This window comes from Bos indicus, chromosome 25, assembly GCF_029378745.1.
Source record: "Bos indicus isolate NIAB-ARS_2022 breed Sahiwal x Tharparkar chromosome 25, NIAB-ARS_B.indTharparkar_mat_pri_1.0, whole genome shotgun sequence".
NCBI classification, from domain to species: domain Eukaryota; kingdom Metazoa; phylum Chordata; class Mammalia; order Artiodactyla; family Bovidae; genus Bos; species Bos indicus.
Window position 1 is genome coordinate 25,133,501 of NC_091784.1, and position 24,263 is coordinate 25,157,763.

The window sequence follows — 24,263 nt, forward strand, 5'->3', positions numbered from 1 at the left end:
TCCACCCACCAGTGTAAGAGATGTAAGAGACATGGGGTCGATCCCTGAGTCAGGAAGATCCCCTGGAGGAGGGCATGGCAGCCCACTCCAGTATTCGGCCCTGGAAAATGCAACGGACAGAGGAATCTGGCAGGCTATGGTCTACAGGGTCGCAAAGAGTCAGAAACTGGCTGAAGCGACTCAGCACGCATGCACATTCATACACAGGTGATTCAGAAATGTTTAGAAACAAACCAAGCATCTAAAAAATACAAAAAGCAAGGCCAAGTGATACCAATAGAGTATTACTGAAGGTAACCACAGATGCTCGATGACATCCAAGTCTCCACAGTTGAACTTTATACAAGCCTCTGTATCAGTAACATGAAGGCTAGAACAAGTCTTTCTGTGCGTTAAGTGGCCATTCATGCAATTGTTACAGGACCAGGCTCCTTCCATCTGCAACTGTGCCTATTGCTAGGGCTCAGGTCTCTGCCTTAGGGTGACAGTTGGAAGAAAAAGGATGAAGGATCATACATGGGAGTATTTCGAGGAACAGACCTGGAAGTGAAGAAGGACATTACTTCCTCTCACAATTCATTGGCCAGGACTCAGTCACATGACCCTAATGAATTGCAAGAAAGTCTGGAAAGTGTGGACACTTTTTGTGCTCCAGAAAAAGAGAAAATCGAATCTGATGATCAGCCAGAAGACTGCCATAATTCGGCGATTCACAAGAACAGGTATTAGTGGCCAATAGACATAGGATAATATCCTTGCATATATAGGTATTTGAGAAAAGTAAATTAACATACCACCTCTCATTCAATAGACTGAAAAAAATACAAGTGTTAACACGAAAGTATGGCAAAGATACGAGGAGAAGAGATTCTTTCATGTGTTTCTGCTATAAATAAGAAATGCTACAGTCTATTTGGGAGGCTGTCTGGCAATGTCTATTACACTTAAAAAAAATCACATGTAGCCTCCCAACCAGAAAGCCTACTTCAGGAAATCTATTCTGTAAATACAACTGTATACATGAATAAAAATATGGATGCAGAGATGTTATCAATGCATGTTTAAGATGACAAGTGCAGAAGTCAGAAACATCCTGAATGTTGAAGAATAAAGGAAGAGTTGAACAAAGTTCAGTATATTTATTCCATGAAGTAATATGAAGTTATTTTTTAAAAAAAGACTGAATTAGACTTACACATCATTCTAGAAGTATGTATACAATGTATTGTTAAGCAAGAAAAACAAAGAGCAAGAACTTATTTGAGTATTGCCTAATTTTGTAAAATAAACAACTTTTACAAAATATTGTTCTGTGTACAGGTTTGCATGTGATTGTGTGAGTAATGGCTGAGGTAGCCAAGAGATACTTCACAGAAACACACAAAATGATTAATAAATAAGATAAATGTCCTGAATTTTACGAGTTAAATCGTGCATCCATATATGCATTCAAATTATTGAGCCAAACACCTTGCTGGATATTATAGTGGTGAAGTGAAGTGAAGTGAAGGTCACTCAGTCATGTCCGACTCTGCAACCCCATGGACTATACAGTCCTCCAGGCTAGAACACTGGAGTGGGTAGACTTTCCTTTCTCCAGGGGATCTTCCCAACCCAGGGATCGAACCCAGGTCTCCTGCATACCAGGCAAATACAATGGACATGATATATACTTACCAGCAGCTTGCAGTCTGCTGTTATGTTGCTGCTGCTGCTAAGTCACGTCAGTTGTGTCCGACTCTGTGTGACCCCATAGATGGTACTCAACAGGCTCCTCTGTCCCTGGGATTCTCCAGGCAAGAATACTAGAGTGGGTTGCCATTTCCTTCTCCAATGCATGAAAGTAAAGTCGCTCAGTCATGTCCGACTCTTAGCGACCCCACGGACTGCAGCCTACCAAGTTAGGTGTGAGTAAATGAGCAAATGCAATAGTGTGAGAAATGCTTTAATGGGAAATTTTCAGAAGGGCAGTAGGGGGTCACTATTTATGCTCGTTTGAAAACAACAAGCACAGAGATATGTGACCTTGATCATAGGGAGTAGAAAATTTCTGGACTCCATTTCCCCATTTTTAATTGTGCTGCTGCTGCCAAGTCACTTCAGTCGTGTCCGACACTGTGCGACCCCACAGATGGCAGCCCACCGGGCTCCCCCATCCCTGGGATTCTCCAGGCAAGAACACTGGAGTGGGTTGCCATTTCCTTCTCCAATGCATGAAAGTGAAAGTGAAGTCGCTCAGTCGTGTCCGACTCTTCGCAACCTCATGGACTGCAGCCTACCAGGCTCCTCTGTCCATGGGATTTTCCAGGCAAGAGTACTGGAGTGGGGTGCTGTTGCCTTCTCCTTTAATTGTGCTAAACCCCCTCTAACGTACAGAGTTGATGTAAAGACTGATTGAAATAGTAATATAAATTGTTCCTGGAAAATGGTAGGTTCTTGGTGAAATAAGGTGCCTTTGACGTTCTCTCCTTGAATCACTCCCCTGTGCCTTTGCTTCAGATATTAGACAGGTTTCAGGTGTTGGAAAGGAAGCATTTTCCCCAAACCTACATGCACTTCACCTCTCAGGTTTCACTCTCTGAGAGTAAATGAGATAGCTTCTGTTACTGAACAGTATTTATTTCATTAGCTGTTGTTGTCACGTCATATATGCATTCAAGTTATTGAGCCAAACACCTTGCTGGATATTATAGTGGTGAAGTGAAGTGAAGGTCACTCAGTCATGTCCGACTCTGCAACCCCATGGACTATACAGTCCTCCAGGCTGACTCTTTTGTGACCCCATAGACTGTGGCCCGTCAGGTTCCTCTATCCATGGGATTCTCTAGGCAAGAATACTGGAGTGGGTTGCCATTTCCTTCTCCAGGGGATCTTCCCGACCCAGCGATCGGACCCATGTCTCCTGCATTCACAGGGAAATTCTTTGTCACTGAGCCACCAGGGAAGCCATTTATTTTATTAACCTTTTTTTTAATGTTTATGCTGCTGCTGCTAAGTCGCTTCAGTCGTGTCTGACTCCTAGCGACCCCATGGACTGCAGCCCACCAAGCTCCCCCGTCCCTGGGATTCTCCAGGCAAGAACACTAGAGTGGTTTGCCATTTCCTTCTCCAATGCATGAAAGTGAAAAGTGAAAGTGAAGTTGCTCAATCGTGTCCGACTCCTAGCGACCCCATGGACTGCAGCCCACCAGGCCCCTATGTCCATGGGATTTTCCAGGCAAGAGTACTGGAGTGGGGTGCCACTGCCTTCTCCAATGTTTATGCTACATTGAGTTATTTTCAGGTGTACAGCAACGTGATTCAGTTATGTACATATAGTGTGTGTGTGTGTGTGTGTTCTGTTTCTGATTCTTTTCCATTATAGGTTATTATAAGATATAGAATATAGTTTTCTGTGCTATTTTGTATGTAATAATGTGTGTTTGTTAATCTCAAACTCCTAATTTATTATATTTGAACAGTATTAGCCAAGAGATATGTCTAAATAGACCCAGTGTGTCTTTATGATGTAGAATACCTTCATGCCTGGCTCCTTGAAAATGCCCAAAGTAGTTCTCAGGTACCGGGATCGTGTTTGTCATGAGTGAGGCCCCAACAACTCACAGCCGCATCTAAAGATCTCCAAGATCATACCTGTAATGGCTTTTGTTAATTGTTCTACTTTTATTTGTATATTAAACATTTTTAATGGCAGACATTATTTATTAAGAATGGTAGTAGAAATTTGTTTTCATAGTATCCATATAATGTGGATATATCTTTCTGTGACCGTATCCTGGTTCTATTTTGAGAAGCCACTCTCCCCAATGCACCTGTCCTGTTGTTTTAATGGAAATGACTATAACCCCAGATATAAGGATGGTGGACATACGACCAAAATCTGGCAAGTCAGGGCATTTAATTCACAAGGAAACTCTGATGGGTTGAGAGCCAATAGACATCAGCTTCTGGGCTTCTGCTAGTTGTATTGTAAAAGAGAAGGATTCTGTTTACTAGGGTCTTCTGTAGCTTCCAGAACCCATCATGTAAAGAAAAGCATACCTAGGATTTTATGTGAAATCTCCCAGTGTTTTAATATTTGCAACTAATTCCATTTTTAAAAGAAGCCATATATATTCCAAACAGAACATATTTACAGGGATGATTGCAACCTTTTGTAAACGTTGGCATAGACATTTCAACAAGGCATGCCTGCAGATCAGCCCTCTGAACTGTTCATCCAGAGTGGTCTAAGAAGGGCAAATAAAGAGGATGACTGAGCATTTTATCCTGCTGTCCTCATAAGAGGAGTGGATCATAATAATTTTCTTTCTATTCATTCAGCAATAAAAGCAGCAGTGTTTACAACATCAGGTCTATGGTTAAACATACAGATCTGTATCCCATCTCAATTGGTTATCAGCTTTGTGATAGTGTTAATAATAGTATCTACCTCCTAAGGTTGTGGGAAGAGTTGGGTGGGGTAATTGGTCCTCAGGACTGCTTTATGATCTCTTTCCAGAAAGAGAATCACTGTGGAAAGAAGACAGGCTCCTCCGTCACTCATCATCTAAGCCATCGTAGCAGATCCTTTGATATTTCCCCCCACCTCTGGAAGCAGTTTCCAAATCTCTGCCTCCTTCTCAACTAATATGGTAGGTATCTCTTCTTCCTTATGTGTCTTTTTTTTTTTTTTTTTTAGTTTTTGGCCACACCACACAGCATGTAGGATCTTAGTTCCCCAACCAGAGATGGAACCTGAGTTCCCGGCAGTGACAGTGAAGACTTTTAATTACTCAACCATCAGGGAAGTCTCCTTTGTGCATCTTTTGCACAGACAAGAATCAAAACAATCTCTTTTCCATGGAACATCTCTTGGAAAATAAGAGATGTCCTATCTTTAGGGTTACTTGGGTTTAGACTTATCTTGGTTTTCTTATTTTTCTTTCTCTTTAAGAACAGTATCTCCTTTTAGCCCCTCTCTTTTTTTTAACCTCTCCATTTATATGTGGGCCTTTTGCTTCTCTTTTCTCTTTCCTTTTTCTCATCTCCACATCCTTGCTTTACACATTCTTTCCCCCCACATTTCACCCTTTCTTCCTATTTTTACATCTGTATAGTAAGAAAAAAGTAACTGAATCTTTATGGCTGTTTTAAGGTGTAGAAGAATACATTTAAGATTTCTAACATTGCCAGGATATAGCAGGCTCTTCTTCCTTCTCCTGTTCCTTTGAGCGTGTCCTCTTCTTTTCTTGCTCTTCTTTCCTCACTTAGCTCCTTGGCATCCGCCCTCTGCCTTCCAGCCCCACCTTTTTACTGTCAGGTTTGTATCAGCACCTTCTTTGCTCCTGCAGCTCAGTAAGGCAGCTCCCTTCATTCCAGCCACTAACAGCCCTTCCTCGGTTTTTATGTGCCCTTCCTCCATTTGAGATGCACAATGGTAACTTGTTATATTGTTAAGATGATTGACTACACACCACAAGCGAAAAAAGTCACATTTCATGAACTCCAGAAATTATCTTAATAAAGCATATTTGCTCTATGCACACTTTAATTACCTTTGTCAAAGGACTGTTTTAGATGCCAGAAGTAGGATTGCGTGGAAGTCATCAAGTAAAGTTCGGCTGGCTCTTAAAGTTCTCTCCAAGGTGCTGAAACTTGAACTCACTGGTTGTCTTCACTTAGTTCTCTTTGAGAGGGTGGACAGAAGATACTTATTCACAGACAAGCTTGACAGACACAGCTGCAATAGCATCGCACTTTGAAATTTTTGAATTATGTTGCCTGGAACTCATACCTTACTCCTATCATGTCATTTCTTGGTTCAAGAATTCTTAATGATTCTTTCCTACTGCAACAAGCTCCTACAGTGTTACCTTTGTGACAGCATGAAGTTCTGGCAAAGAGCATGGCTTTTGAAGTCATGCCTCCTCCATCACTAACTAGCTATGTGATCTTGGGAAGATTACTTAACCTCCTTGCATCTCTGAAAAATGAGAGTGAGTGGGAATAATGAATATCTACTCCATACGTTTTGTAAGGGTTAAACAAATCAATGTACATAAAAATGCTTAACAAAATCCTTGTTAGATATTAAGTGCCATAAAACAGTTAGCCAATAAAATCTTTCAAAATCAAATAATATGGACACAAGTTATCTCTCTAGGTGTAATGGGGTAGTGGAATTCACCCTGAACTCAATACCATCTATTATGTGGCAAATGTGCTAGGTACCACGCCTGTGTACCTCCAACAACTTAACGGGATAGATGTAATTATTATCTGCATGTTGCAGGTGAAGAAATAAGACACTGAAAGCTTACAATGTTACTTCAAATCATTCAGCCTAAGCAGTCTATTAATAGGTTTGCTTTTAGGTGCAAGTGAAAAAATAAAACTAAAACTGTTTGCAAAGAAGTGGAGGATTTATTGCTTTGGTAACTGGAAACTCCATATAGAGAATTTCTAGTTTCAGGCACAGTCGAACCAGGTGATTAAGTGATACAGTCTGGAATTTGTCTTTATTATTTCTTGGCCCCTATTTATTCTCTGTTAGTCTTATGCTGAAGTCGGCTCTCCCCACATGGTGGCAAAAAATGAAAAAAACCCTCACTTATTATCTTTTTAACATTTTAATCTCTTGTGTAGTTCCTTTTTATTCGTATGGTTATCTAAAGCTGATTTTCTGTACAGTTACTTTACTTGTAGCTGAGCCTATTTTATTCTTGTGATTTCTATTTAATTCATTAATTTTATAATAATGTTGTTTTGGCTTTCAATTTGTTTCCTGAAGTCTGCAATAGCCCTTTCATCTCATTCTGTTGTTCTATTATCTCAACCTTGAGCTTTCATATTATTGAAATCTTATTTTAATTAGTTTTTTCTATAGCCTGAAGTACTCTTCATGCAATTCTATGAGCTATGTTTTCTTTCCAACAGGTTTCTTCACCTATCTTTTGTGAGTCATATTGTATGCATCTCTATTTCTCTTTTAATTGCATTAGCAGACTTTCAGTGTTGCAATGCTTTATAAGCCTCTTGTTCATACTAACCCTGAGTGCTGTTTCAATGCTCTTCTATGAAGTATATATTAATATATAAGTGAATTGGCTTTGTCATTTTTGTTCTTTATCTGAAAACTGCATATCTTTCTGATGAGCAAGCTCTGAGTCTGGGCATTGGTTGTATACCCTTTTCCATAAACAAACCTTAGAAGAATATGAGATAAGGCAGAGAGAAGGTTTCGCTATAGAAATTGTTATATCTCCAAGGTTCCCCTCTCTCTTTCTCACTCTCTTTCTCTCTCCCCCTCTTTTTTTTTTCTCTCTCTCTCATCCTTATATTTCTATCTCTGTGTATCACTCATTAAATGCCCAAGATCTAGGTTTTCTCCCCTTAGTTGAAGTTATATGTCAATGCCTTGAGAATATTAATTTACACTTTGGATATTATGCCTAATTAGGTCTAAGGGAGCTGAAAAAAAGGCAGAACTTAATGGTTCCACTGGTTTCAGCAAAAACAGTTGTCTGGTAAGTAGCCAAAATTGAAAGCTGTTCTATAACTTTTAATGGGCAGCTCCTCAGGCCATATCTCCTTAAACTAGGAAGTATCAATAAGCACTTTATTGACTTCTCTCCTCCTTCCCAATACCCAGTACTTGTTTAGTGAATTCAAGCTGGGTTAGTCCGCTGCTCTTTGACAGAATATTCTGTTTCTTTTCCTCATTCTCATTTTTTAAGGTTTTAAGTTGGATCCCTTTCATTATAAAGTTGCTGCTAGCATTTTTTTTTTCCTGGCTTTTACCGTTTTTATAAATTTCATGAGTATTGGGGAGAATGTAAATGTGTGATTCAACTTGAGCTTGCTACATTTGCCCAGAAGCCCCATTAACTCCCTGAGGAAACTGATGTTCTAAGAGTTTGTAGTTCTGTAAAATACTCAGTAATTAAGTAACAGAAATAAGACTTACAGCCTGCTCTTTTATTTCTAGTTCTAGTGAGCTTTTCCTCTTGCCTACATTCTCTCAATGGATATTTTCTAATTCTACTGGGAATGGAAACAGAGAAAATAGCTTAAGCCACAGCATGAGGAAGGAAAGAAAAGCTCATTAAAATGACAAGGCTGTTTCACATATTTCATGAATTCATAGATTCATTCATTCAGATACATGTTACTGAGTTTCTCCCACAAACCAAAATCTCTGCTGGGTGTTGATACAAGGAGATGAGGGGAGTGAAAAGGGCAAGATAGACAAGACCCTTGTTCCTATGGAACTCCAGGCTAACAGGGGAGACAGAAAATAAACAAGAAAACACATAAAGTATACATTGTGACAAGCTCAATAAGACACCAAGCAAGTGAGGTGACAGAGAATAACTGGGTGTGAGAGGACAAGAATGCTACTTTACATGATGGAGACAGAGAAGGGGATTGGATATATTTTTATGGGGATTGGATATATTCTAAGATCTGAAGGATGAGAGAAGGACAATATAATAAAAAGTGGAAAAGAAAAAAAAATGATTCAAAATGTTGAGGCAGAAAAACTTTCGGAGCTGGGGAGGATTGGAATGGAGCCAGAGGTGGTTAGAGGGGCAGACAGAGAAAGGTGATATCAAAACAGTGGGTGGAATTCAGATTGAGCACACTGAATACACCAAAGGGTATGATCAATCATCAAGTCATCAAGTGGCTTCCTGAGGAAGCCCTCCTGTCTGAGAGAATTTTAAAAGAGGGAAGTTTAGGTGCTGGAGGTAATGGCTCTGGGGCTAAATGACCGTTACCTTCTCTCTCAGATGTGACAACTTCACAGCACTGAGTGAAGAGAGCTCAGTGTATTTATATGTTGTAAAGAGCTCAGAGATGAAAGGCACTAGAGGAAGCCAAGCCCGTGGCTATTCTAACATTTCGAGATGCCCGCCCTAGACTGTAATAGATTCCTCTGGCATTTTCTGCTTTCTGTCTGAACCTTGGGTAAGAATCATTTTTTTATTTCCCCAGTTACATCTCACTTGCCCGTGTCTTCCCACTTGGTAGGATGGATGTAAAGGTTAATTCCACATCTGTAACTTCAGGAAGGGCTTTCTTCCAGGCTGCCAACCTCTTTGATGATTTGTCTTGGCTGTGGTGTGATAGCATGTCACTTCTCTCCACTCACCCTTTGAAAACAGCCCATTTAAAGAAGGATGATTTGGGGTTAGAGTCAATAAAATCAGGTGGTAAGCAATTCTTCAGCATGTTCGGTCCTCAGCAGATTGGCTGGTGGCTGGAGAGCCATTTTTTTGATGACAAATGTCTCCTTTGCAGTGGAAGCCTGGGAGATGCTCTGTGGATGAGCATGCAAAAGCCTTGGGTAACTCAAAGATGCACCCAGACAAGAACCAAACCTGGACCATAAAGCCTTTTTTAAAAAGGTCTTCAGGGGACTCTTCTGTGGGGCTCTCCTGGGAGAATATGGGTTTCATCCAAAACTCTGTCTCTTTAGGCAAATAAAATATCATTTTGAGCCTTTGTTTACCCATCTATCAGTTCACTTCAGTTCAGTTCAGTCTTTCAGTCGTGTCCAACTCTTTGCAACACCATGAATCGCACCACGCCAGGCCTCCCTGTCCATCACCAACTCCCGGAGTTCACTCAAACTCATGTCCATCGAGTCGGTGATGCCATCCAGCCATCTCATCTTCTGTCGTCCCCTTCTCCTCCTGCCCCTAGTCCCTCCCAGCATCAGGGTCTTTTCCAATGAGTCAACTCTTCGCATGAAGTGGCCAAAATATTGGAGTTTCAGCTTCAGCATCAGTCCCTCCAATGAACACCCAGGACTGATCTCCTTTAGGATGGACTGGTTGGATCTCCTTGCAGTCCAAGGGACTCTCAAGAGTCTTCTCCAACACCACACTTCAAAAGCTTCAATTCTCCGGTGTTCAGCTTTCTTCACAGTCCAACTCTTGCATCTATACCTGACCACTGGAAAAACCATAGCCTTGAGTAGACAGATCTTTGTTGGCAAATTAATGTCTCTGCTTTTGAATATGCTGTCTAGGTTGGTCATAACTTTCCTTCCAAGGAGTAAGCGTCTTTTAATTTCATGGCTGCAATCACCATCTGCAGTGATTTTGGAGCCCCAAAAAATAAAGTCTGACACTGTTTCCACTGTTTCCCCATCTGTTTCCCATGAAATGATGGGACCAGATGCCATGATCTTAGTTTTCTGAATGTTGAGCTTTCTTTAAGTCAACTTTTTCACTCTCCTCTTTCACTTTCATCAAGAGGCTCTTTAGTTCCTCTTCACTTTCTTCCATAAGGGTAGTGTCATCTGCATATCTGAGGTTATTGATATTTCTCCCGGCAATCTTGATTCCAGCTTGTGTTTCTTCCAGTCCAGTGTTTCTCATGATGTACTCTGCATAGAAGTTAAATAAACAGGGTGACAATATACAGCCTTGACGAACTCCTTTTCCTATTTGGAACCAGTCTGTTGTTCCATGTCCAGTTCTAACTGTTGCTTCCTGACCTGCATATAGGTTTCTCAAGAGGCAGGTCAGGTGGTCTGATATTCCCATCTCTTTCAGAATTTTCCACAGTTTATTGTGATCCACACAGTCAAAGGCTTTTGCATAGTCAATAAAGCAGAAATAGATGTTTTTCTGGAACTCTCTTGCTTTTTCCATGATCCAGTGGATGTTGGCAATTTGATCTCTGGTTCCTCTGCCTTTTCTAAAACCAGCTTGAACATCTGCAAGTTCATGGTTCATGTATTGCTGAAGCCTGGCTTGGAGAATTTTGAGCATGACTTTACTAGTGTGTGAGATGAGTGCAATTGTGCGGTAGTTTGAGCATTTTTGGGCATTGCCTTTCTTTGGGATTGGAATGAAAACTGACCTCTTCCAGTCCTGTGGCCACTGCTGAGTTGGAGACTTCAGGAAGATATACGGAAGTAACCGGCACAGTACCTGTACATTCTTGGAGCCTCTCCCATTCCTCCCGTCATTCACCTTCATTCTGCCCCTCTTTTTGGCTTCTTCATCAGTCATTCATATATGATTCTATGGTCTCATCGGGAAATTTGATGTAGCTGTTAGAACGTAAACTCTGAAGTCACATCACTTGGGCTTGAGCCATGGTTCTGCCTTTTAAATTGCTCTTCAATTTTGTGCAAGTCATTTAAACTTTGTGTTTTCATTTAGCTACCCATTATGTGATGACAATATCTCACAGGGACTCCTGGCAGTCCAGGAGTATTTGTCCATTGGTCCCTCTCAGAGTAACAGAGGAAAGCCACTGGCATTAGTGAACTCACATGGATCCCTGATTCATGCATTTGTCCCCAGCCTATATTTCAAGGTAGAAGTAATAAGATAATATTGGCTAGATTTTGTTCATAGAGTTGAACAAAACATAAATAGATATTTTCACAGCCTCATGCTTAATAATAAGGCATTGCCCCACATAAGAAAAATAAGAAAAGTAATCATGTATATTCATAATATAAATGCTACATACTTATAATATTTCAAACAAATGTTTGATTATATGAGGCATATTGTGATATAAAAAATTAAAGTGGGCTGAAAAATGAGCCAGGCTTCCAAGCTGGCTCAGTGGTAAAGAATCTGTCTATCAGTGCAGGAGGTGAAGGAGACCTGGGCTTGATTCCTGGGTTGGGAAGATGCCCTGGAGAAGGAAATGGCAACCCACTCCAATATTCTTGTCTGGGGAATCCCATGGAAAGAGGAGACTAGAGAGCTACAGTTCATAGGGTCACAATGAGTTGGACACGACTGAGCATGCATGCATGCAGAATGAGCCCAGTACAGAAATATACAAACACACAAACACAATGATAATAGTTAGAAGAGGAACTGTATCAAAATATTAACATTATTTACTTATCTGTAGGTGCTTCATAGACGGAAGACTCCCAAATGCCTAGAGACTAAATCTAAATCCTCAGGCAGTATCAAACCATAGCCTGAAATGTCCTACCACATGGAGAAATGTCTTCTAAATTTTTTTTAAATCCTATGTTCTTTAAAGTACCACTGCATTAAAGAGTAGTATCTTTACATATCAGATTCAATATACAGGCAAAATTCTTTGCTGTGTGGCTGTTGCAAAAATTTCAGAACCCAGACCCCATAAATAAATCGGTATGAATTTTTTAAAGTGTTTTTTCCCCCCACATATTTCCAGTTACATCAACTATTTGAGAAATTTTACCATTTTTACTTCATAGCTTTCCACCTCCTTCATACTGACTCATGCTTCTGATCATCACAAATAGATCATTGTGGAGCAAAATCTAACTTTTCCTAAAAAGCTTGGAATGCAATATGTCCCGGGCTATAGCTGTCTACCTTCTGGCATCTTGGAACCTGCACTCAAAGATCATCTCCTCCATCAACACTTCATTCATCAGGGTAAGTAGGATGTGTTTGCTTCTCCTAAACCTTCAGTGCTGAAATAGATACATGAGTCATGTTGGGGGTGGGGGTGGAAAGGGAAGGGCCTTGACTGGTTTTGAAGACAGTTTTTAAACAAAAGGAGTGGGAAGGGCTGCCTGTATTTTAATTGTTATTAGTTAAGCTTCAAAGGTCCAGCTCTATGCATAGACAGTGGGTGTATGTTCCAACCTTCTTTGGGAAAGACTTACTTGCTGAGTGCAACTCAGTCCTTCCCTCTCAACCACATGTTGTAGCTTTGTGATTAAGAACACAGATGTTGGTGTCAGACAGACTTCAGTGTGAATATTGGCTCTGATACTCTGTGCATAATACAAAGATAATAACACCAGATTTACTGGTGCTTGTGGGGATATTTTAAACCTCAAAATCAAATAACGATGAAAGGTTTTCTTAAGAAATGATTCAATTTGCCTACAAATACATTTTAAAAAAATCATGCTTATGACACACGTGAAAAAATCTTTAAAAGATATTAGAGGACATAAAGTGTTACATAAACAAATGGAAAGGAATATTATTTTCTTGGGTTATAAATGAATATAAACTATTAATTATCTCTATATATTCAATATAATTTCATTAAAATGGACCAACAAGCTCATTTTTAAGCCAAAGAAATTGATATTAAAGTTTATATAAAAGTAAAAATGCTCAAGAACAGTAAGAACTTTGATGAGGATTAATGTTACCATATATATGTTATCATATATAATAAAATATTAAAAAACTACCATAATTAAAATAGTGTGTTTATAGCACACAGATAAATGGAGAGAAATAGAGAGTGTAAAAACTGAAACAAATATAAAGATGAATTTACAGAGATGATGATACAGGAATGCATTTTAGTGGGGGAAAATGTGAATTAATAAATTTTATTGAGAAATTTGGAAACCATATCACCTAGAGCCCTACTTCACTCCTTATAATGAATGTATTCTAGAAACAGCAAATATTTTAACTTAAAAATAAATCAGACAATGGAATATTATTCAATGGTATTAGAAAATGAATTAAACCATACAGAATGAAGAAAGGTTGACTCATCTAACATAAGGGAAAAGACAGTGATGCCTGTTTTTACCATTGTTATTCCAAATTGTTCTAGAAGTTTTGGAAATCAGGCAAGAAAAAGAAATAAGAATCATATAGATTTGAAAGAAAGAAGTAGAACTATTCTATTCACAGATGACACAATTCTATATGCAGAAAAATCAAAAGAATGCATACACACACAAAACTCACAAGAGTTAGGAAATGGATTCACCAAAGTTGCAGGGTATAATATTAACACAAAAATATAATTAATTGTCCCACCTTGCCTATAAAGGTCTGTATAGTCAAAGCTATGGTTTTTCCAGTAGTCATGTGTGAATGTGAGAGTTACTAAAGAAGGCTGAGCACCAAAGAATTTATGCTTTCAAACTGTGATGATGGATAAGACTTTTGAGAGCCCCTTGGACTGCAAGGAGACCAGACCAGCCCATCCTAAAGGAAATCAACCCTAAATATTCATTGGAAGGACTGATGCTGAAGCTGAAGCTCCAATACTTTGGCCACCTGATGCCAAGAGCTGACTCATTGGAAAAGACCCTGATGCTGGGAAAGATTGAAGGCAGGACGAGAAGAGGGTAGCAGACGAGACTCAATGGACATGAGCTTGAGCAAACTCAGGGAGATAGTGAAGGACAGGGAGGCCTGGTGTGCTGTAGTCCATGGGGTGGCAAAGAGTTAGACACGACTGAATGACTGAACTACAATAACAACAATAATACATCAACCATAATCAACAATCAAAAAAGGAAATTAAGAAAACTACCCCAGTTATGATAGTATCAAGAATAAAATACCTAGAAATAAATGTAATCAAGGAGGTGAAACCATTTCCAATGCTTACTCTCACATAAGAACCTCCTTGTTGTCGTCATCAATTGGCGGTTTCTTTTGCTCAGTCTAGCCACCAAGGAGCAGTCAAGACTGCCCAGATAATCTATCATGAAATAATGTCTATTTCTTTTATATCATGTTGCTTTCCCCCAGAAGATTTTATGCCAACCTGGCTTAGATGTTGATCTCCTAGTCATCCTTCAAAGCCAAAATCCAGTGTTTAGGTTCTGTGTATATCTTCCTGCTCACCACCTTAAGCAAAGCTACTAGCTGCCTCAGCCTATATTCAACATTTTCTTGAGCATAATTCTACTTAAAATTTCACACAGAGATCCCGTTGTGTGGTTATGAAATAATTATCGATGCATGCAGCTGTCTCCCATACTGTAGTGCTACATGGTGACTCCACAGAATTGTGCCAGCTATATTTACCTTCCTCACACTAACAGTGGCCTGGCAAAGAGAAGTGGTTGTTGAATACATGAGTAAAGAGAGAAAGGAAAGCAACAGTCAAGGGAAAGAAGCATAGAGAACATGCAGTTAAAGTTACCCGTTCGTCAGTTGGTGCCCAGGTGGGGGTTGAAGAGAGCCTTGTGTCAAAGTCTGTGGCTTTCTGGTTCCCATGGGCTGTACCATTTCAATCCAACTTTAAGCTAAAGCTTTTAAGGTCGGGTCTAACTCAGGCCTGAACCTACAGGGCAGATGAGTGCCCCTCAGAAAATCAGGCTGAATGTTCTGGGGAAATCAGGGCCTGACAGGCACTGCACATATTCTCCTTCTGCACACATCCTCCTAGGAGTGGGGATGGGAGGAGTGAGAATGATCTTTTTGCAGCACCGGGACAGCGGCCCTTTTGTCCAGTCTAGCCTATGTGGTAAACTAGGTCAAGAGAAGACCCCTTTTGAAAGAAAAGGAGAGGCTTGCCAAAAGCTCTGGAGAGGCAGGAAACTGCTAAGTCACAATTTGGGCGTAGGAGGTGTTTTTGACAAAGAAAAAAAAAATATTTGCGTCTATATTTGGGGCAGAAAGATTTTGAGAGAAAGACATAGAGTTACCAAAATAACCTGAGATTGATTCTGTGGAAAAGAGGCAGCAGGTGGGGGTGGGGAGAATGCTCCTTTGAAGCAGATATCTGCAATAAAAATGCAATTGGGGCTTTTATTTCCAAAATAGGCTGCTACCTGTCATGCTCCAGCTTTGTGAAAAACTCAGAGAAAATCTAAATTCCAGAGGGAAATCAGGTGATGTTCACTTAGCATTTTTTTTTTTTTTTTTTTGGTCAAATATATCAGATGTTGTGGCTGAAAATCATAACTTTAGTAGGTTTGTAGACTACAGGCCCCAGCTTGGGCACCGATGTGTACCCCAAACTTAGTACCCCCCTAGATGTTTCTCAAAAAGTTGGGACATGTTCCCTCAACCATTTGCCAGTGCTTTTGTGTTCAAAGGGTCAAAAGATGAGAAAGCATTTAATCTTTTGTTTACCGTGTGTACCTATGATGTGCCAGACACTTGGTGTTATATGTGCTGGAATCTCGTTTCACATTTTCAGCCATACTATGAGGCACATATCATTGTCATGCATTACAAATAAATAAACTAAGGCTCAGGGACATTAAGAAGATTTGTTTCAAGTTACCTCCTCCTAAGTTCATTGTTATCTTCAGAATCAGCACCTGGTCTCCAAAGGTAAGACATGCCACAGTCTTTGTTCTTCAATTGTATGGTATTAAGTGACAAAGAAGACTAAAAGCTGCTGTACATAATAGGATCTTCACTCAGGCTAGGCATGGTGATATACACACATGCACGCTACCTCTATACACGCACATATACTCCTGCATACACACATCTACAAATACAATGCATATATACTCATCGCTATTCGTTTCTTAAAGACGAGAACACAGAGCCTCACAGAGAACAGTGGGCCCACCCACGCTCATATACTCAGTAAGAAATGATCTGGGTTCAATTCCAGAATTATCTGATACCATGGTTTTTTCCATAGTATAGCTCCCAGAGATGGTGGAGTAGAGGTCAACTCTGCTTATTGCTGATTCAATGTCTCATCTTCCATTCTTTCTTATTAGCAGAACCCCAGCAACAGACTAGCTAATTTCCTTCCTATTGACCCTGTCCCTTTCCTGGATTCTTTGCTTCTCACTTGGATTATTGTAAGTATCTCTATGGAATACCCCAGACTCTAGTCACACCCTTTCTGATCCAGCCAGTTCCCAGGTTTATTCACGTATGTCACAACTAGTGGAAAAGTTTTAATGATGACTTGATAAAGTCCAAACTCTTTCACAATCAAACTCAAAGCCTCTTTTGTAGGCTCATTCTATCACTCATATTAATATAAATAATAACATACTCTGTCTCAGCCAGACTAAACCAGTCCTGTTCTGCCAGGTGCATCCTGAACTTTTTATTATCTTGTCATTCACTTTTGCTAAAAACTCTCAACACCGTACTTCCCACCTGTGCAGTCTTAGAGCCCTTTTAAGGTCTGGCCCTCAAGATGCCTTATCAAGTTTCTCTCTTTTTTTGGAAATCCAGTAAGAATATAATGGATTCATGATACTTAGACATAGATCAGATTCAGGTTGGTATTTTCATACATTGATTTTTGGTGAGGTGATTGATTAAATGTGTTATGTTTAGGTTCCACCTACTTTGTGAAAGATACGCTTAGGTACTGAGGATGCACATACAGTAAACACAAAGAAGGCTGAGCACTGAAGAATTGATGCTTTCGAACCGTGGTGCTGGAGAAGATCTTGAGAATCCCTTGGACAGCAAGGAGGTCAAACTAGTCAATCCTAAAGGAAATAAACCCTGAATATTCATTGGAAGGACTGATGCTGAAGCTGAAGCTCCAATACTTTGACCACCTGATGTGAAGAACTGACTCCTTAGAAAAGACCCTGATGCTGGGGAAGATTGAGGGCAGGAGGAGAAGGGGATGACAGAGGATGAGATGGTTGGATGGCATCATCGACTCAATGGGCATGAGTTTGAGCAAAATCCGGGAGATAGGGAAGGACAGGGAAGCGTGGGGTGCTGCAGTCCATATGGTCATAAAGACACAACTTAGTGCCTGGACAACAACAAGTTCATTGCCCTCAACGAACTTATTGAGAACCATTTCTCTGTGCGTCTTTGTCTGTCCCCCAACTCTTACACATAAATTAGCTAGAATGCAAAAGATTTCGGAGTGGAAACTTTTTCTTTTGACTAGATGATGAATTTCAAAGACAGATATGCATTACTCTGTGTGGTTATATTACTTGATTATAGTATTACTGTATTATATGTTATAATTATTAGTAGTTATTGTCATTGCTAATATTTTCTGATTTATAACTATGGGCCTTATATGTGACAAAGTGCTACACACTGCCATGCAATCCTAATAACTCTGAATATGAGAGCTATTACTTGCCTCATTTTACAGATGAAGGAAATGAGCACAGAGTATTTAAATGAATTATAAGGAGTAAGTAGTGGACGCAAGCTTTGAACTGGGCAGTGTGAACCAGACCCTGACCAAGTTCAATGTCCTTACTCCTGTATCAGGATACGGGCCTAGCACGTATTGAATAGTTGAGAGTATCAACTCTGGGACTTCCCTGGTGGTCTGGTGATTGAGACTTCACCTTCCAATGCAGGGGATGTAAGTTCGATCCCTGGTCAGGGAGCCAAGATCCCACATACCTCGAGGCCAAAAAATCAAAACATAAAACAATGCGCACTCATGGGTGGTTCATGTTGATGTATGGCAAAAAACCACCACAATATTGTAAAGAAATTATCCTCCAATTAAAATAAATAAATTAATTTAAATATTTTAAAAATAAAAAAAGCAATGTTTTAACAAATTCGATACAGACTTTGAAAATGGTCCACATCAAAATCTTATTTAAAAAAATGAGTATCAACTTTTGCATTACCCAGCCTGAGTTAAATCACTGAGTTTCTCCTTATTATCTCTGTGACCCCATTAGGAGTCAGTTTCCTTATGTGTAAAATTGGAATAAAGCTAATGTCTATCTTATAGGGTTTGGGGGAGGATCAAATACCTAAATATACATCAAGCATGTAGAATAGCACCTGGTAAAAATTTAGCGTTACTTTAGGCAGTAATAATGGTTAAGTAGAAGTTCAGGAAGCAACAGAGAATGAATGAAGACCTAGCCCAGGGTCCCATGTACAGTTTAAACTTAGCAGCAATAAATAAATCTCCAGCCCAGGGCCTAGAATACAACAAGGTGCACAGTAATTGTTTATTGATTGAACAGCTGTCTGTCAAAAGGTGGGAAGGGGCGGTGGGGGTGACGCCTGTGTGGAAACCCAGGATGAGTTTGCATCATGCTCTAAACATTTGATCTGACTCCAAAGGGTGATGGGTCCCCAGCCAGGAAGAATCCAATTTCAATATCTCAAATGGTACACACATCCTCCAGTCCATATCCTGAGCCCTGTAGCTCTAGACCCTGGAGTACAGTTGTCCTTGCAACACAGCTACTTCTGTGTCTAGACACTGGTGACACCATCCCTCCCCCCGATCTACTATATCCAGTTCTGAAAGCTGCAATTGCACCTCCTGAATGAAGAAGTTTATGAGATTAATAAAAGGATGTCAGTTTCACATGTATATTATCATATGTGAAACAGATCGCCAGTCCGGATTCGATTCATGAGACAAGGTACTCAGGGCTGGTGCACTGGGATGACCTAGAGGGATGGGATGGGGAGGGAGGTGGGCGGCAGGGGGCAGGGGGTTCAGGATGGGGAATACATGTACACCCATGGCTGATTCATGTCAATGTATGGCAAAACCACTACAATATTGTAATTAGCCTCCAATTAAAATAAATAAATTAAAAAATTAAATTAAATTTAAAAAATTTTTAAAGGATGTCAGTTTCAGAATGACATGCAGTATTTCTGTCTGAATCTGCACCCAGTAAGCTGACAGGTCATCCAGGCTATCCCTCTGCCTCCAAGCATGTCTTGCCCCTCTCCTTCCCCAGACAGAAGAGCGTCTCAGCTCTTCTTCTGATCTTGGAGAAACTGAGGCAGGTATGCTTTGTTCCAAGTTTCACTGAAAGAGAACCTGGAGCATTTTCTTTGCTGTGAAATGGCTCCAAAGCAGAAGGAGATGAAATTCTCTTTTAGATCTGAATTCTTCGGGGACAGGAAAGGAGAGGGATGGTGATTCTATTCCATCATCATTTTCCAACCCATTCCTTCATTTTCAAAGTCTTTAGACTGCTTATAAAAGCAAAGTCCTTAAGGGAAGAAGGACAGCTCTGGACCTCAAACAAACCCTGTAGTAATGAGGAGGTGGCATATGGCTTGGGACTTAGATGTCCTAATGTTCAAATCCCCAGCCAATTGCCTCTCTTGTAATAAGATGAAAAGACGGACGTGGGGAAGGTATACCCAACACAAAAGCATTGATATTGTCATTTTAAACCATCCCTGGATGTGTACTGGAAGGCTTTCCAGGTGGTGCTGGTGGTGAAGAACCCTCTTGCCAATGCAGGAGACATGAGAAACAGGCTCTATCCCTGGGTCGGGAAGGTCCCCTGGAGGAGGGCATGGTAATCCTCTCCAGTATTCTTGCCTGGAGAATCCCATGGACAGAGGGAAGGTGTACAGCTTATCACCCCAGATGCTTCAAAATAGCATTTCTAGGGATAGGACAGATATACCTATTGTTTTCACTCCAGTTGATTCAGAAGGTCGGCTGAAGCTGAGAATCATTTTTATCAGGATTTTGCTCCAAAGGACACTACAGACTTCCAGTGAACTGGATATTACAAGTAGCTCTAAGAGTCCAGCAGCCCAGCTTGTTGTTGTTCAGTCGCTCAGTTGTGTCCAACTCTTTTGCGACCCCATGGACTGTAACCCACCAGGCTCCACTGTCCATGGGATTTCCTTCTCCAGGGGATCTTCCTGATCCAAGGATCAAACCTGCGTCTCCTGCACTGGAAGGTGGATTATTTACCACTGAGCCACCAGGGAAGCCTGCAAACTGGCTTAGAAAAAGCCTAAACCTACAAGCATTAAATATGCTTAGGCAGCTACACAGGCCCATTTCTTGAGGGAGGCCCACAGTTTATCTCAGCCCACAATAGTAACCACAGGTAGTGTGAAGATAGAGAAAGAATCTCTCTCCGTGAAGACTTGATTTGAACTGTTTGAGTTGCCTTTCAGAGAGAGAGGATAGCTCCCATCAATCAGAAGGAAGTTCTAGGTCCATCATATTTGTCCTGACCACTCAAGAGAGGGAAATTACAGAGTTGAAAGAGAGAAGAGAAGACATCCTAAGGAAACCTCAGCTGATGAATGTAGAGCTAGAGCTCTGTCCCTGGGTCACATTCCTTGTCCAGTATTATGTCTCAGCACAGGACTAGCTCTTAGTAAGCATCCTTCAAATATTTGTTGAATGGAAAGACAAATGAAAGTTCTGCAAGTAACTTTATCTCTGCCCTGTCTCATTTTTATCAAATCTCTGTTCTAGTTTAGAGTTCATGAGGAAAGTCAAGTTTACTCTCAGATACCACGAAGCAGAAAGCATCCTACTTTCTGGCTGATGAAATTTTTGTTTTCTAAGATAGAGAAACTAACACCATGGAAAGAGTATACCTGGGTGGTGGACTAGACCACTTCACAAGTGCCCCACCACCTACCAGCCATGTGACTGATGAGTCACCTTACCTTGCTATGTCTCAGTTTCACCACCTGCAGATCACGGATAATAGCATGTAGCCCACAGGGCTACTGCAGGGGTTTCTGCTGTGTTCTCTGCTATGATTGACACGTGGTAGACACCCTATAAAAGGCAGCTGTTCAGAGAGTGTGACTCTGGCTGACTTTTAAGCCTTTGAGTATAGAAGAGGGTCCTAGCCAATCGTCGCTGTTCAGTTGTGAAGTCATAGTGTGACTGTCTCTCTTTCTGACTCTTTGTGACCCCATGGACTGCAGCACACCAGGCTCCCCCATCCTTCACTCTCTCTCTGAGTTTTCTCAGATTCATGTCCACTGAGCCAGTGTTACTATCTAACCATCACATCCTCTGCCACCCCTTTCTTTTGCCTTCAGTCTTTCCCAGCATCAGGGTCTTTTCCAATGAGTCAACTCTTCGCATCAGATGGCCAAAGTGTTGGAGATTCAGCATCAGCATAAGTCCTTCCAGTGAGTATTCAGGGTTGACTTCCTTTAAGATTGACTGGTTTGGGCTAACCAGTAGGGTTGGGCTTTTTGAAGCTTGATTGCCCCAAGGACTTGGGATGGTTTTGGTGTTCAGAACAGGTATCTTCTTGAGAGTGGATGTACACAGTGGAAAGAAAATGAGAGCTGGAAAAGCAGAGTGGGTCTAAATCCCTATTATGCTACTAGCCAGCAGTGTGACTTGGGCCACTGTCTCTCTTGGCCTCTCTTTCCTTATCTGCAGAAGGCAGGGGTCAAATTAAGTGATTTCTCACAGCCCATCCCAGAATTTATAATTTTATCTCTGCATTCATGAATGCCTTACCTGGCAGTACTACCTCAGGTGGTAAGAGCAACAAATGACAGTTATTTGGGGCTAGAAGACCACATCTGGGTATTTTTTAAGGGAAACTGCACTAGAAGTTACAGTGTGGAAATAAGATGGGTTAAGGTGATAGGTTGGTGGGTGTTTCTGAAGTTTTTTTGAAATCTGTTTTATAATTGCATTATAAATTTTATATCTTGTGTAACAGTAGAGGTAAAGATCAAGACCCACAATATCTAGAGCCCAAGAAGGGATCGGAGCAAGGAAAATTTGTGGGAAGGTGGAGGAGAATTTAGAACGGTTTTGATCCAAAGTGGAGTTCAAGTGGGATGATGGAAAGAGCATCACTGATTTGGCCTGAAAATAGGTGTCAAGTACAGTTCTAAGAGCTTCTCAGGTGGCGCTAGTGGTAGAGAACCCAAGTGCCAATGCAGGAGACATAAGAGACCCAGGTTCAATTCCTGAGTAGGGAAGATCCCCTGGAGGAGGGCATGGACATCCACTTCAGTATTCTTTCCTGAGAGAATCCCATGGACAGAGGAGCCTGGCAGGCTACAGTCCATAGGGTCACAAAGAGTCAGACATGACTGAAGTGACTTAGCATGCATGTACAGTTCGGAACTGGATGAATGGCAATGTTGATGGCAAGCCTTACAGTCACAGTAAAACTGTGTGACCTGGAATAAGCCACATTCCCTCTCAGAGTCTCAGATGCCTTATAAGCAAAATGAGAGTGGTGTGCAGACTAAATCAGAGCCATTTTTTTTCTTCTTCTTCTTCATAATAAAAGATATATGCCCAATGACCCAGCCCAAAGGGTGGACCTATACTTTGGTGACATCTCTCCCCCACTGAAGGTTTTTTCAAGGAAATAGGGTTATTTTTAGGACAGCCCTATCTGCTGAGTATGAGCCACCACAGAATGAGAGTGGAGACTTGACTTTTTAGCTGCACAATGGCTTTCAGTTCTCACTAAAAAAATCAAAATAAAAATAAGGAGAAAGGTACTTACCATATAGTTATAGATTTGAATCTGTTATAATTTATAGAAAGAGTAATTACATTGGAATCCATGGTGCTTGCAACATCTTTCCCCAAATGACAGTTACACACCAGGATGGAGAAGCTCTCGGCAAGAGGATCTCCTAAGGTCTAGCTCCTAGGGACACTGTGAGATGTCCTATTGGGTCAGTAATTCCCTCCAGGGTGTCTCATAGCTACTACACAGTGGCTTTAGGGCACAGTACTCAAGAAGGCAGGCCCTGGGGTCAGACTACCTGACAGTTCTATGACTATGAGCAAGCTTTTGTTGTTTAACCACTTAGTCATGTCCAACTCTTTGCAGCCCCATGGACTGCAGCATGCCAGGCTTCCCTGTCCTTCACCATCTCGCAGAGCTTGCTCAAACTCATGTCCATTGAGTCAGCAATACCATCCAACCATCTCATCCTCTGTCATCCCCTTTTCCTCCTGCCTTCAATCTTTCCCAGCATCAGGATCCTTTCTAATGAGTCAGCTATTTGCATCAGATGGCCAAAATGTTGGAGCTTCAGCTTCAGCAGCAGTCCTTCCAATGAATATTCAGGATTGATTTCCTTTAGGATTGACGGATTTGATCTCCTTGCAGTCCAAGGGACTCTCCAGAGTCTTTTCCAACACCACAGTTCAAAAGCTAGGTAATTACTTTGCTATGCCTCAGTTTTCTCATCTGTAAAGTAAGTACAATAATAACTAAGGATATGATGAGTATGTAATGTAATAATAAATGTCTAGAGCATGGTATATGATCAGTGCTCAGTGTTATCTAAGGTCACACAGGCACTATATTCTCCCCTTTCTTCATTCAGCAAGGATTTACCAGAGTTCTCTGTGAGTCAGTCGGTTTCATGTATTGAACACAAAGCAAGAAACAAGGTGCTTGGTTGATGTCTCCTGAGGCTTATCTTCTAGTAGAGAGACCAAAAAAAAGGGAGAAGGAGAAGAGAAGAAAGAGGAGGGAGAGGAAGAAGAGGTGGAGGAGGAGGGGGGAGGAGAAAGAGAAGAAGGAGAAGAAGAGGAAGGAGATCAAAGAATAAATCACAGAAATTCATATGGCACAGGTAATCTACCAGGCTTCAGCAATACATGAACCACGAACTTCCAGATGTTCAAGCCAGTTTTAGAAAAGGCAGAGAAACCAGAGATCAAATTGCCAACATCTGCTGGATCATCGAAAAAGCAAGAGAGTTCCAGAAAAAACATCTATTTCTGCTTTGTTGACTATGCCAAAGCCTTTGACTGTGTGGATCACAATAAACTGTGGAAAATTCTGAAAGAGATGGGAATACCAGACCACCTGATCTGCCTCTTGAGAAATTTGTATGCAGGTCAGGAAGCAACAGTTAGAA